At 24.3% G+C, this 17,289-nt stretch overlaps 1 long non-coding RNA gene across 1 annotated transcript; it reads right to left on the minus strand.

Annotated features, from left to right (window-relative positions):
• Positions 1–95: 95 nt before the first annotated feature.
• On the minus strand, positions 96–8,861 carry LOC126900303 (uncharacterized). The gene is made up of 3 exons (XR_007702827.1): positions 8,740–8,861; positions 6,272–6,346; positions 96–3,062 (listed from the first exon to the last, which is right to left on the minus strand). It is a non-coding gene; the product is annotated as an uncharacterized LOC126900303 (long non-coding RNA).
• Between the last annotated feature and the right edge of the window lie 8,428 nt (positions 8,862–17,289).

The following is a 17,289-nucleotide window of genomic DNA, read 5'->3' on the forward strand; positions in this document are numbered from 1 at the left end:
ACCAGACTACCTTGCCCCGAGCGGTACTCCGGCACGCCACCCACAGTGCACGTGTTTTGGCTGCCGTCGTTACGCACAGTAATTCTGTGGTAGATGATGATATACTCAAAAATGTTGTTACTTCACAAAATGAACACATTCTTTGCTGATTTTCAAAAGTGTATTAAACCATAGTTTTAGCTAAGAGTCTAATCCTTAATTTTTTTTTTGTTTATAACACTAAATCTTACAAATTAAAATATGTTTTTAAAATATGAATTTTCAGTATAAATTGGTTTCATTATTTATAAAATTTTAATTATTAGAAATGATACAGTGTTCAATTATACAAGTATAGTAATCGTGTAATTCACAATAAATATACTGTAATGTCGGGCTATGATTCCTTTCATAAAAATGGCTTAATAAAATAATATGGGTTTATAGATTATTGTAATTGAGTTTTATTTTATAATAGGTTATAAGTTATTAACGTTTTTTATAAAAGTAAAATCATATGAAACTAACCATCAGTTTCTATTATACTCGAATATAATCTGGAGGAGTACCTAATTCAAACACGTAAAAAAAACTAACTTGGAGATCATTGATTTCAACATACAGATCTATGAGAACGAAAAGATTCTTGTAATTTATCACAATTTACATATTTGTTATCGTAATCACTTTTTTATGCACCCCACGTGTTCAATAGAAAACCTGCTTATTCAATATTTAATTTGCAGATCGGATGTCCGGTCTATCGGTTAACAAGAGCATTAACTTAAATATTAACACGTTTACTATCTTTTAAAAATATTTAAATTAACTATACATAAATCGTAACATTAACCCTATTATCGAGTTATGGACACAATTGCTTTTTAACTAATAATATGGTTGGGCCCACCTACGTCAAAGTTATCCAACAGAGTTATATCGTTGATTTATAATAAACAATAATGTTGTATTGATACTATACCATAATATAAAATGTTAGCTGCAGAACGAATAGGCTGTCAATTTTTGCTGTATAATTTAAGGCCTTAATCAGTCGAATAATTCTACTGATAAGATATTGTATGGATACGATTTCGTTATAACGAGAGCTGGTCTTGGTATTGAGGAGGTTACGAGCCAATAATAAAATAAAATAAAACAATAAGCTACATTGGAGCCTAGCTAATTTTCCATTGCCCAATTACAGAGCTGGGGAATTATAAAAAGTAATCTCTAAATGAATGAATAATATATAACATAATTTGTGATAGAGTCTTAATTTTGTCACAATCATCGTTGTAAATCCGTCGGAAACACGCTGGTCTGAACTATCGTGTATTTCTATAAGCGCTTACACGCGTTTCTGGCGACGCTATCGAACGCTCTTATTTGATTTTTGGGGCGTCTGGATGCCAAAATAGAACAACTGGTTTTCAATTAAACCATTCACAGTGTTTCTGACCGCGTTTTCACCGCGCATCGAGTATCATTTTTGTTGTTCTGTCATTTTCTGATCTTTTAGGTATCCTTGTTATTTTTTGAAAATTAAAAAAATATTTAGTACATTTAATACTGAAGCATTTATAATTGCTATCCAAAATGAGGAGACATTTAGAACCTAATTAAGTTTTTAAATACCCTTTATATTTACTTTGAAAACAGCTGTCACGAAGGGCTCATATACAACTGCATAAGACTTCGAAGTGCAGGGTAGGCTAAGGTACTATTATTAATAGCGTAATCCAAATTAGAATTAATGGAATTGAGAATTTTAATTGCGATTAAAATTTAAAAAAGGGAGAAATCTTAGTGTTACGTTTGTTTGAAGGGTTAAAACATATTTCTTGTACATTGTACAGACAGCACTGTGAAATGAAAGTTGACCTGTTTCAAATGATTTATTTACAGGTATTATATTTTATTATATTATGATTGTCAGGATCGGACTTGAAGGATTCGAGCCGCATAGCTATGTTTACTGGCTTAAAAAATGTTTTTTTGCTCATCAATTTAACTTTTTGAACAAATTTTACTATTTCGGGGGTCCCAATATTATAACCCTCTATTTTTTTAAAGTTATAATATATAAAGCCAATTAACTTGAATTATTTTAGCCTACAAAATATTTTACGATATATCGTCAATAAATTTACTATAAATATATTTATATCATTTTTTGTTGTCCAATATGAATAAAAATACAATTTTTTTAAAACAATCATTGATTAGATTAAAAATAAAAATAATTAAATTGTCAAATCACAGTCGCAGCACCTTTTCAGTACTTTGCCAGCCGTCCGATTTTCGTGATGTGCTGTAGTATAGTCCGTCCCTGATAATTGCCTATGTAGTCAAAGTATACTCAGTATAAGTAATAAATTTGGATTTATTTATTTAGCTTTTTAACTCTATTCAGCAATTTTCCAATCCTCTTCCTATAAACTCTCAAGTTTAAATTATCGTTCGAATCAATAATGAATTTAATTCTTTTCAGTCGTCAGCCTTAAATAATCCTATATCCCGCAATCCTCCTTCTAGCTCTTATAATAGACAACAAACTTCTTGTACGCAATCTTCATCTTTAGTACAGTCTTAATTAATAAAAACTATAATTAATTAATTATAGTCAAAGTCCTAAGAGCTAAAATTTATCCAAATAAACAATCTTTATCTTCTCTAGTTTCCGGATGTACCCACCAACAACGTTTATTTCTTTTCACTTTTGGTTTTTTCCGAGCTTATGGATTTTTATATAAAGTGTACACCACATTTAAAAAATAACAAATAAGATCACTGACCACGAGTCAAATGAAAAAGAAGTTGGAAACATGGTTTACAATATTTTACTATTTTTCCTCTCGTGTTGCAAATGCAGCGTTATAATTGCATAATGTGTAAGCAAAGCAGCGTAGCGTCTGAAACACTTTTTTAAAAACGTTAAGTGTAAAACCAGCTTAAATATTATGTTTAACTCAATATGATAATTTTTTTTTATTATATGATAGTAAAATATTCTTCGGGAAAATGTGTTTTCAATATCTCAACCTACTTCACACAATGCATCGTACCAAATAACAGATTTCCTGTAAAAAAATAAATGTCTCACAAAACAAATCCCAAAAAGGTTCTCTCATCCGAATGAAATTCTATTTGGTGGCTTCTACATGTGCTATATATTAATATTTAATAAAATGTCTTCAATTATAACCATAATAGATACAAATGAAATATTTTATTCGTATAATTTGATTTAACAAGAGACTCAAACCATAAAAATTTGATCAAATCAGTCGATAAATAGTAATATATCTTTCAATCATTTCTTTAACTGAAGTTATTTTTGGGGTAATTAATTAATTAATTAATCTGAAAACATAAATGTTTTCATATACTTCAAAACGTGTTTTTACGACATTCTATGCATAAAATACAATACTTATAGACTATATATTGTAAAAAAGTATTCGTGGAAAAAAAGCGAAAAGTATTTTTTGATAAAAAAAAATTCTTAAGGAAAACAAAAATGTATTTTGATAAAGTAGTACTTGTATAATAAGCTATAAATACAAGGTTACATATTTGAAAAATTCTAATTACTGTTTTACACGGGGTACCTACATAAAATATTTCTTTTCTAGAATAAATTTCACTTAATAATATATCCCAAGGTATTTTTTTATAAAATGTTGTTATTTTTTAAAAGTCATGATATGACTTTTATAAAATATCATTGTATATTTCATGTAAATAGATAATAATTCAATAATAAAGATTTTTGTATTAATATTTTTATCTTTTAATCTGATTTTATTTTTAACTTCCATAATATGCAAACAAGTTATTGTAAAAATAATCTTTTAAAATTATTTGAAAAATTACATATTATTATAACTATCAAATTTAATTGTTATCTTTTATAAATTAAGTTTTTACTAAAATTGAAAAATGAAACAATAAAAAATATATTTTTTTGTAAAGTTTTGAGTTTCCCATGGCCTAGACTTTAACAGTCCCTCCCCTAAGGACAATCATGTCTATATTTAGAACTATCTACACCATTTAGTGTGTAAAACACATTTGACTCTTGCAATGATGTTTTAAATTTATTTTAACGCATTATTGTAATTTTAAATTCTTTTTATTTTCTTATAACATAACCTATAATAATAGTTTGAACTCGTGCACAATGTGTGTAAAGAGAAAAAGGTTATCTTGATTTTTTTCCCTAAAAAGTAATTTATTTTACTCAGCTAAATAATAGAGTAAAGTGTAAAACGACAAAACCACGTTTTCTGTTTCTTTTGAAATCTCAAACCTGCAAGCGCCAAACAAAATTTTATATTTATATGTAATCGTCATTAAATGCTATTTTGCATTTTATTTTATATAATTGAATTTACGCAACATTTGCAAATTAGTTTTGTGTTTAACGGTCTTACGGTACAAAATATTAAAAGGAAACATTAGGATTGTTACAAATAATGAAACATAATATTACTACTACCTCGACTGTTATTAGTGTAATGTTACACTACATAATAAGTATTAATCATAAAATTAAAAACAAAAAGTCAATAGACTCGGTACAATAATACAATGTTTCCAAATAATTTATGCTGACGTTTATAGCTAAAAATAAATCAAAACAAAAAAGTAGGCTGGTTTAGTTATTTGTATGATTTTATATTATATTTAAAGCTCAAGTAAGAGTTGTGGGACCTGTGGCTATTATTTCACTAGAGACATTTTCCCCTGATATTACTTTTGAATGTCAATTTTTTTTTACCTTCTTGTGATTTTGTACGAGAACCCAGTAATGTTAGATAGTCGATTTTTTATTTACCGGGAACTATTAGATAGTGTCCTAAATCATAAAAATAATTCCGCTCATTACGCTCGCAGTAAATTGTATCTATACTCGTTTTAAATAATTAAAATGTATTAATTAATTTAGAAATAATGACATATTCCCATGCAATTTATGTTGAGTACTTAAAATATTTATAATATCTTTTTTAATATGTTCGAGTTAATCTTTTTCATCATTCATAAAAATTAAGTGTTGTAATATATAATTAATTATTATTTTTCTTGATAATTTAAAAACGAACACAAGAGAAATATTTGGGCCCCCCCCAGTTATAAAACGAATGATATCTAAGTCAGAGGACCACCGTAAAAAACCCTGTTTACTGATGAGCCAATCTGTCCCTGTGAGGAATGGGTTATCATAGATATTCTATTAGTATTAATATAATTAAACTTTAAATTGTTATATATTTTAATAACAATGGTTTATTTATTTCATTAATAGATTCAGATTTATAGACTTATATTCACATAAAATTTACGATTAGATCAGTATCCTTTTACTGAATTGGAAAATTGCTCATAGAAGCAGATACATATGCTTCTACCTCTTTTTCATATTTAGAAATCGTCCCAATCTTATATATATCCGTTAAGAGTTCGCATTAAAATCCTTTTATTTCCCAAATTAATTTTAAATTATTAACTATTGTTAACACACTAGATACCTGGGCTCTTAGGCATAATTTCAACAAAATTTTTGGAGGGGCTCATATGTAATTTCCTTATCCTAAATTTTTTTTATATAACCATACATGTGATTTCCCTAAAATATTGAAAGAACTACGCCTTTCAAAGCCCCAATTTGAGCCTTACCATTAATAAAAAGTAGAAACTAATAATTAAAAATAATAGCAAAAAAAACTAGTAGATTAAAAACAAGAAAAGTTCTTCGAATAGGATAGAAACAGATTCATATGAATGTTTAAAGTTCACTTAACTAGATATAACTTTCTTTCAACTGTTAAAACCCAAATTGAATATTATTTAACAAAAATATTCATGTATTAAAAACACACTTTCCATTATTGTACTTGTTTGTATTATTATTCTTTATACTAAACTCGACGAATACTGCATATTTAATGCAATATATATTTATGTAGTTTTATTAATGGCAACTGTGTCCTATTACAGTTATATTCACTTTCAACACTTGAATATACACAATGATATCGAAAATTTAACTATAAATTATTTATCAACTTTGCTATTGTAGGCTATAAACAAGGATGAATTAAAAATTCTCAGAGAATAACTTCCCAAAAAAATTTTTTTTTATTTTATAATACTAATGATTTTTCCTTAAAAAAAAAAATTAAAACTAATATTTTCTTTTAATTTTATTCGAAAAATGAAATATGGAATTTTTTTTTAATATTTAGAAATACTTATTTTTATAGCTATACAAGTCTTTACTTACCAATAAACGTTATCAGGTGTACTTGAAGCTTTGTGATTTATATCCTTTTATTTAAAGCATCCATGTGCATTTGAACTAAAAACGAAAAAAACATTGCAATAGCCAAAAGAAGGCTTATTTACCAACATTTTTTATTAAACTTTTTCGCAATAGTGGAATTATTGAATACTACAATGCACTTATGTGTTGTATATTATTAACATTAAGTATTAAAAGACTAAAAAAAACAAATTCGTAATAAAATATTTTCATTTTACAATAAAACAAAACTAACGAGCATATTGTTTTTGACAACATTATTACAATTCATTTTCACGATTGGCCAAGAATCTTTGAACTGGGATAAAAATACAAAAATTAATGGAATAGTTCATTTAATGAACGCACATTTTACTAAAAGCTTACAAGGCATTATAAAGCATACATTTTACATAAAAAAAAATTATGATTTCTCGAAATTGCAAATTATTCCCTATAATATATTTTAATTTTTAACTCCAATAAGTAAAAAGGTATAACTTTCAAATCCTTACACTCGACTTTTATACGGATTTTGATATTGAGCTAAAAAAAATACGAATCTATATTCAAGTTTTTTTAATTTGAAAAAACACAGGTTTTGTTTAGTCTATATGTCTATAAGTGCTGAATTTGTTTAAGCTTATGATATATTTGTCAAAATAAAATGTTTAGTTATAATAAAGTAATAAGACTTTGAGATAATGATGATACTGTACAATATTAATTAAATTAAAATTATTTAATTATTTAAAAAAATATATCAGTTTGATACTTTTTTTATTTAAAATCTTTTTTTGTTAGTATACCAAGTGTATAATATTTAATATTAGTATATTAAGTATATTTTAATTTTGAATTAATTAATTTTAACTACATTAAATTTAAGTGAAACAGACAATAATTTTTTTACCTCAACTATTTTAATAAAATCGTAGTACCAATTTTCATTCAACCATTTATAATGATATATAGATTTTTTTTACAGTAAACAAACTAATTTTAGTATCAGAATGAATAATGTTGTTTAATCTGTGTTATATACTTTAACGGCGTTAATAAAACGATGAAATCGTTTGAATACACATTAAAAAAAATGTAAAACTAGATCAGCTACTAATGTTTAATTTGTAAAAATTAGGACATGTAGGTAAATTTGAATTATATTGTACAGGTTACAGCTATCCAAATTTTTTGGTTTAAATTAATGTATATCATATACAGAATGATTCTATTTATTAAACCCACTTCCAAAATAAAAACTATTTAAGGAATATTTTTTTTGTTTTTGTTTTTACCTTTGTCATTTAAAAAATTTTAAATATTTATGAATAAATGATTACATAATAGTATATTATATAATTAAGAAAATAACTGATCAACTTAACAACTTTTCTCACAGCAAATTTTAATGGTCCGATAACTTTAAACTTTAGGATAAGTTCTAATTGAATTATAAGCGTTCTAATACAAAGAGTAAGTATTTAGCACAGGTGGATACAGTTCATAAAAAAGTACGTATACTTCGCCCGCGTAAAAAATCTAAAAGGAGTATTTCCGAAATTAATTACGAATTTAATAAGGAAATTAGTGGATTATGATAATCGAATCGTTATGATAATAAAATTATTTAAATTTTTTCTGTAGTCATTTAATGTAATGATGATTTCTAATAATTGAAATTGGCATATTAAAGTACGGTGCTCGGTAATTTTATGTCTAGCATCATTATCGAGTCTTATCTAAGTAAAATATTATTATTGCCCTACAATTACTATTTACATATTAATATGATTCATATCTATAAGACCTACAAGCGGTTATTGATTAAAATTAATAAGTTGTAAGTTTATAGAAAATTATTAATTTTTTAATTTTGATCTTATTTGGATAATTTACTTTAAATTCTTATTCTTTGTTTACTAATATTTATGATTAATATTTAATTTGTCAACCACCAACAACAACGAGTAAAAATATTTCAGAAAAAAAAAACGATACTGAACGAAATCAATATAAAAATACCAAATTATGCACAAATCATCATCGTTGTAATAAAAATTGATTTAAGGGAATTTGAAAGAGAAAAATATTTTTTTTTAGAACCACGTAAGTCTGCAAAAACAGAAAAATTTTTTTTTATTTTAAGAATTTTTAGTACATAATTGCTTTAATTTAAGTAATTTAGCATTTTTTAATTTCTTCAAGTCCTCTGCTCTATTAATTAGTAATAATAAGATATTAAAATGTATCCAGTTTTACAAATTTACTCTGAAAAATCTTAGTAAGAGCAAACAAATTTATTGGTTTAGTATAAATAAAATTAGTCTATGGAAATTCTTCGTTTAGAATTTTAAATAATTATAAAAGAACATTAGATCATTATTTTATTGTAGTATAAACAATTTAAATAAAAATTTTGTTAATAAATTATTTTAAACAATTTTTACCTGCTGATTATTCATATCTAGACAATGATAATGATTCTTAAATATTACAGACAAAAAAATTATATGAACTATCTTAGATGTGTACTTCACTCTAATCTTTACACGTGGTTATATTATTTACATTTATATTTATACGTACGGAAAGAAATAAATATGTCTTCCATAAAAAGCTATTTTAAATACATTTTTATCTTAAAGATATTCTAGGCGTATTACGTATTTTTCAATAGTGACCTTAAATTTATATTTTGTTGATTTAAATAAATATTAATTTTAATTGGTTATCAACATTGAGTGACCTTTAAAACACTATATTAAATGTCTATAATGTAAATGTAATTAATAGTTATTGTGTATTTAAAGATTTTTTATCTAATATTGTTCAGAAATCAACATTTTGGGTAGCATCCTGTTACAAATATAAGTTTAGAAATTATTAAGATTACTTGAATAAATACTTTTATATACACTTTTTCTTTATCGTAGTAAATACTACAAAATATGGTACACAATATTTTTATAATTCTATGAATTTTTATAACAAAGGGGTATATTTCGAGCGAAGACCAAACTAAATAAATTCCCGACATAAGTAAAAAAAACAAAAGCGTTACACTTTTAATTATCTCGAACTTGAGTTTATTTTAATTTAATGAAATTAATGCATATTATTTACAAATACTACAATAGATTTAAAATCAATTTTTTCTTGGTTAATAATAGATAGTTTTAATTAAATAATAAAATATTATTATTATTAATAATATTATTGTTATTCCTATTCTTAATTATCATACCATACAAATGAAAATATTAGTTTAGTATAACTGTGAAAATGTCCACAGACAATTTAGTTTAACATACATCTTAGTAAGATAATCGTCTGTTTGTAAGAATTCGAGGAAATTTCTTTCTGTTTGATTGCATTATTTGTATGTTACTGATATGTAGTCATGTTTGTTTCATACATCTAAATGTATTTTTAAGTCCGTTTAGGTGTACACAATTATAAATTTGCGAGGTTTTTTGTGGACCTTATTACGTTGGATTTGTACTACAAATCTGACGTATCACAATTTCAATACCGATAACGTTGTAAATTGACGTAGCTTGCATATTTTTTTATGTTGAGTCTAAAAAAATAAGAGAGGTTCGAGAGAAAAAACTGATGAATCATAAAAAATAATGGGTCTAACCCAGACACAATAGCAGTCCAGGCTCACGTTGACATTCAGTATTTAAAAATGTTATGAAATATTGTTACTTCTAGAGTTCACAGGACCTATCAAGTTTCTCTTATATTTACACCCCTAAGTATTCTAAAGATTTAGTCTGAGGGAAGGCTTGCCTATTTATAAATTACATGAGTTTATTCTTATACTTTCAGATCACAATTTTTACTAATAATTATACAATTTAACCTAGATTTTAGATTTTTTAGACAATTTAATAATTTTATCCATTTTTATAACCGATAAAGAAAACAATTTAATAAATCTAATCAATTTATTGAACTTATAACAATTCTAGTATTTTCGGAAATATTGAATATACTTACTAACAAAGAACTAGCAAGTTATGTGGTTAAATTAATGATAGTTTGAAAAAAGTTGAAAATTAGCTTATTACCTAAATTCAAATAATATTTTATTATATAAAACCTTATATCTTACTACATTATAATAGAACTCTATAAAAGGATTAAAAGGGAAAAGTTCATTATCAACTTAAAACAATATTCATTATGAAAATAAAAATGAATAATTATTTCATAAATTATAATTATAGCTTTTTTTATTTAGATATATAAACACTACAAAAATAGCATTATAGTATAGTACATTAGTATAAAATAATAATAATACATTAAAATGTAACATAAATTATAAATAGACAATAAAAATATTAATACAGCAACAATGAATTTTTTGTATATTAATTTAAAAAAAAAGAAACAAAAATGGACATGTTAATTTATCAATTATTAAATACTTATCAGTTTATCCCTAACGCTATATTAGGGTGACAACTTTATTTAACGGCAACATATTCAGGTTGTCTCATCATGTTTTAATATTTTTAACAACTGTGAACCAGTGAATATTTTGCGTTACTATTTTATAAATTTATTTTTATTTTTAATTGGTTTTTTTAGTTTTAGAATATATTAAAAGAATTTTTTTTATTATTTGTCTCTAAAAAAAAAAAGAAATTTTTTTATTTTTTCCAAATTTCAAAATAGCATTTTTTTAGTTCTTTTCTTGCAAAAAACATTGATTGATTGTTAACAACTTTAGGAGAAGTACTATTGAATTACAAGCATTTAAATACATTGAGTGGGTATACGCATACAATTACGAACTATACCCACCTGTGTTACATTTTATATATTTAAAGGATTGTAATTCAATAAATACTTATCCTAAAGTCATTATAGACCTATCAACATATTTTATAAAAAAAAAGGTATAAAAATGACTATTAAAACATTTTTTTTCTTATTAGGGATTGTTATATAGGAGCTAATAATAAAAGATATGCTTATAACACAGTCCTAAATTACAGTTTTGAATGAAGTTTTTAAATAATTTTTAGATGCAAAAATTATTATTATAAAAGTAATGAAAAGTATTCACTTGGTTAAAAGTTATTAGATTTACCAAAACATCATGAATCACTCTGTATTTATAGATAGATAAATATTCATAGGTGTATAGATTATCGTATTTCTTTAATTCGGTAGCGTTTATTGATATAAAGACTTGATAATGTTGCCGTCTTTTAAAAATATTTAAATTTTTTTCTGTTATTTTCTAAACATTAAACAGCAGTATTTCGTTAAAAATCGAATAATTGTTTTATTAAATAAACATTTTTTTTCAATTGAATAAATTTGATGAAATTGAGTTTTGAAAATCGAAAATCGTTATAAATTTTAAGGTTATGGGGAATGATAGAAAATAATTTATTTTCGTACAAAGCAGTTCAAACAAAAAATCATTATTGTTAAAAAACTTAATTAATGATAAGTTCTAATATTTCCGAAGATATTGTGTGGGGTGTATTTAAAGAATCACTCTGTATTGGTCAATTGTCACAAACAATGAGAATAATTGAAACCCGTTTCCTTATTTACTGAACACTCTATATATTATTCAGTTTATAGTATTTAGACATTATTCATAAAAAGTATCATAAAAAAACATTTTAAGCCCTATAAATTATCATGATTATTAATTACATGCGTGTCTAATTTCCAAATAAAAATGTTGAAAAACTTTAAATTTATCTACTATCTATTTAAGTACGTATTTTAATTCCTATGATAATATTTAAATAGACACCTTAAATTAGTATTAAGTGATTATACAACGTACAATAGGAAGTCGTTACTGCCTCTACGAGTGTCATAAATATGATGTTTAAATATCACTTTAAATACTTCTATATATTCTTTCTCCAGAACATAATTTTGCGACAATTAAGAATTTCGCACATATTTTTTTTTAGCCTTATTTTTAAATAAAAAATTTAATTATTTATATATATTATTGATGAAGGTCGTCTGAATAAATTAGTATTATGAAAAAATTAATTTTTTTACCATAATAATACGAACGATCTGAAAATATAAAAGAACATAAATGAAATATTTTTTTAACAATTATGGTTTTTTCGGTAAATTAAACTAGCCAAATTTGATGCTTTGATAAGTATATATACTTTAAAGAAAAATATATACTAATTTTTTTATTAGAGTAAAGACGCGTACTTGGCAATGAAATTACAGTTCTATTATGGCATGTTTTGTCAATATTGCTAACTCTTTTTTACTTACAGGTGATATAGAATTCTGTATAAAAGATGTTGAAGATTGAATCATCATAAAAAATACTTTGTCTATTTGGAAAAACAATTATTAAAAAAAAATAATTTTGTTTTTTTTTTTAAATAACTATTTGAATTAAAATAAAGTCCCTAGGATCTTGATCTAATATTAAAAAAATTAAAGTTAAAAAAACATCAATCTAATTTTGTTTCATTACTTTTTATTCGAAAGTAAGTTTCTATACAAATATATAGAAATATAAGTTATAACTTGTACCGGCATATCTCATTAACAATTTTTATAATTTTTAATCTAATAATAAATTTTCTGTAATCTTTTCTAAACAATTATTGCATTTATAGATTGTGTTATAAGCATAGTTTTTATTATATGTTTTTAATAATAACTAATATGATTTCAACGTAGCCTAAGAATTCAAAAACTGTTTAAACAAAAAATTCTAGTGAAATGTTAATTGTATGAAATATATAGGAGTTGTCAGTTAGAACTGTTCTACTATGTATATAGTATACGTGTATTTAAAGAGTTTAGGAGATTTTTGTTGAAATTTTTATAATGATTATCATATGAGGGTATTAGTATAAACGTTGTGAAAAACTTAAAGCGTAAAATTCCCTACTAATTTATACAACACGTTCCATCCCTTATTTTCTCCTCTATAAATACTTACGGTTATAACTTTATTCAAATTTAAATCAATTTTCCAAAATTTAAAAATAATTCAATCATAAACAATACTTAGAAACTATCCCTATTGACTACAGAAAATGTTTATATTGACTTCTATGTGCATTCATTATTAAAGTAAAATAATAGAAAAAACATGTGCGTTAAAGATAAATACTTTGTACCTCTCACTTATGGCCATGACCCGTAGTTTGTTGTTATTAGGATCGTGGCTTAACAGACATTACACGATTATACATTTGTAACAAATGTGAATTATTTAGTTACAAATTATCTATTGACTATTGTTTTGATGAACTGTGTGTCACTCTGAAATTAAAACCATTATTCAAGACCTATGAATGAAAAATACTATTGTACAATACTTCTACATATTATTATAGTAACAAGTGAAAACCAAAAACATAGAATTACTGTTCATTATTATATACAATTATTGTATGTAATATTAAACTGTGCCGCAAAAGTGGTGTACAAGGCACACAGACCCCGGGCTACATAAAATGTTAGGGAGGCTCGAGCTTAATAGTTGCGGCACTGGGCATACCCAGACATTGTCAATGGAAGGAGGCTTTAAACAAAATAAAAAAATCGTGACATGAAGATTTAGTAGGGATAATAAAAAGTGCATTGCCTTTTAGCACCCCTCAATCTACTTGAATCACCGTTTAACTGTTAGGAGATAATGGACGTATTTTTTTTCCAAATCAGAAGAGGAGGAAGTTTTAATTTGAATAATTGAAAAGCTCGGTTAATTAATAAGTCCATGTTTTTTTAATTTTTTCAGAAAAAGCTATTTTATTAAACATGTTTTATTAAAAACAATGGTTAAATGATATTTATAAATTAAATATCTCCATAAACAATAGGAATATAGAAATCGTTTTTGAAAAGAATCAATTCTATTCAAAAATAACATAAAATTATTTTCTCAATAAGTTGAACTTATCTGGTTGTTGCACTAAGTCCTTTAATTATTCAAAACACTCTAACTGATATTATTAATTTTGGGCTATTTTAGAGCGCAGTTATTATTTTTTCATTTATTTTATTAATTTATAATTTTAAAGGTGTTTATTTTTGAGAGATAGAGGGATAAGAAATTTTGTGATGATAAAAGGTTGAGTCTATGTTCAACTATGCCTGGTACCAAGTGTTATAACTTGAAATTTTAGGTACGCAAACGTATATTCTACATAGAGTTTATCTTAGAGATTATTATTAGGGGATGTAAAGTAAATTTGTCAACCTCCAACAACTTTGATGAAAACATTCTTCTAAGAAATCCACCTCAGTTCTTTGTACGGTAATATAACGCCTCTTGCCATGACAAAACATAAACATTTTTTAATTTAATTTAAGCATATAACAATCGAGACAAACAAAAATATATTAATAAGATTATTTATTATTAATTATGAAAATAGTGAAACAATTTTTTTTATTAGAACTAGTACAGATTTACATAAGAGATACGTAAATATAAATTAGTAAAAAAAAATAAACTATTTTATCAAATCCTTAATATTTTCAAGAACCCATAGGAAAAATGGGCCACTAATTATTATTAAATAACAAAACTTTAATTGTTAAATAATTTCAGATATTATATTTTTTTATAAATTGATCACCTTTTCAAAAAGTGTACATTAACAATATATGATTAAGAAATTATTGTTCTACATTTCATTTTTCTCATAAAATGTTTTATTTTTTAAACATCTTTCATAATTTCATGATAAATAATATTATTTTCTGTTTTTTTATGCGAAATCATCACGAAGATTTAAAATAACATTAGTTCATCCTTATTAATAAACTCTATGGCTGTCCATGGATGATCAATGCAATGGTTACCAAGCTAAAGCAATGGTTTAGTATTTATTTTATTCTTATTTAAATAATGATAACTAATATTCATTTAAGTATTTATATTAACTTGTTGAATTAAATGTAAAATTGCTTTTTCACTATGATACATTTAAAATAAAACTAGTATAGTTTATTATATAAGTTAGTAAAAAACTAAAATACAGAATAAGAAAGCCTTTATTTTTTTGTTTAACGTTCATATTATAAAATACCGGATACCAAACTTTATTTTTAGTTTGGTTACAACAATAGTATAAAAATATGAATACATTGCTTTTATAAATTTACATGAAAACAAATAGTAGACAGAGTGCAAAATATAATTGTATCAGACATATTAAATTTTATACATAAATTTTCGTTTTTAAACTAATAAATAAATAGTTATTGTTTACACTTTACTTATTATTATTTCAATAATTGTAATTAAAAAAATTAATTTATATTATTATCTCAAAATAATATTATTAATATCAATGTTGTATTCTTATTTTGATTTAATACACTTATCCCAAAATTTTATATTCGATGCAAAAATGTTTTTGTACAAAAAACGCTACTTTTGTTATAATTTTCTATTTCAATTTATTATTTTTATTTTTACTTTATATCAAACAATATGATCATATAAAGAGGAGAAAGTAAGTCCCCTCCACTCTTTACAACAAAAAAGTATAGATAAAAAAGATTTTTTTTTTGTTTATATTCGCAGTAACATAGGCAATTGGGTTTGGATTAAAAAATATTTACTACAAACAAACATTAACTATAAACTTAAAACATACAATACAAACAAAATAATAAACATTAACAATATTTAAAATGTCCTATTCTTAGTCAGTTGATAATTACTTCATGATTTATAACGGTGTATATTAGTCCAAGGGTAGATATGTGTTTTTATCTTGTTCGATTTTGTGCTACAAGTGGACCACGCTATATTCCATTCTTGTAGATAAAAGAAATGTATACTTTTTTTGTGTCGTAAGAAATAATTTTTAATAATTCCTTATGTGACATCTTATAAATATAACTTATAAGTGTTAATTATAAATATTTTCAGAGAAGATTTTGTAGCTTTCAATGTCTTTCTAATATGTTTAATAAAAGGAAATGGATTGCCCTTTACAAAAAAATGTTCTAGCTACCAATGTATTATGATAAATTACAATTTTAATTTCATACAATAATTGAAATTTTAATTAACAAACGAGGATGAAATATAAAACATTCTTTCAATTTTTTATATAAATCCATACTTACAATTATGATACACATTTGGCATAGAGATAACGAAATATACAATTATCTACTGCGGTGGTAAAAAATTAAAAATGTTTTTGGTAGACACAACAAAACGTCCAAGAATTTTCTGTTACATCTTGAGCGTTTTGAACAATTAATTATTACGTACCACGTCCGCCAATACGATTAAAGACCTTTTTGATTGTAATTAGTTGGTACAAAATACTTAAGGTAATACAATTTTATTTGGTGTCTCATTTTCGTTATATAATAGTTAATATATTAAAATATAATATTATTTATATAAACAACCGAATTGATGCTTTTAATAGTAGAAAATGATCACTGTTAGATTTCATTTTAAACTAGGTTTCTAATTTATCAGATCCCCTGACTTTACTGGGTTTTTTCTTATAAGATTGATCGACTATGAAAATATTAAATAATTGAAATCATGATGTAAATAATTTTTATTTCTTATATTTTGATTCGATATATCGTAGAATTGTCTTAATTATTCAATCTCAACAATTATTAAAATTCGTCTACACTGAAACTATGACGTCACGTCTTTTTTAAGCGCTTGTCTCGATTGAGTTTACTAAATCAAGTCACATTTTATCAGACGAAAAATAATATTGATGGCATTAATCTTAATATTACCTGTACGCAATTGACAAATTTTAAGAAATAAAATAGATATTGAAATTTTACTAATACTTCTTTAACAGCCTTAAGCTCTATCGTGTCCAATTACTATTAGACATTCTCTAGCTCTTCTTATTTTAAGAATAGCAAAAATTACAATAAAATATAATTGATAGATCGCAAGTCTTTAGAAAGACATAGGAAATTTTAATCAGAGCAAACAGGATCATAAACAAATAATTTAAATC

The sequence above is a fragment of the Daktulosphaira vitifoliae genome, unplaced genomic scaffold (assembly GCF_025091365.1).
Source record: "Daktulosphaira vitifoliae isolate Bord-2020 unplaced genomic scaffold, ASM2509136v1 Scaffold_3, whole genome shotgun sequence".
Classification (NCBI taxonomy): Eukaryota; Metazoa; Arthropoda; class Insecta; order Hemiptera; family Phylloxeridae; genus Daktulosphaira; species Daktulosphaira vitifoliae.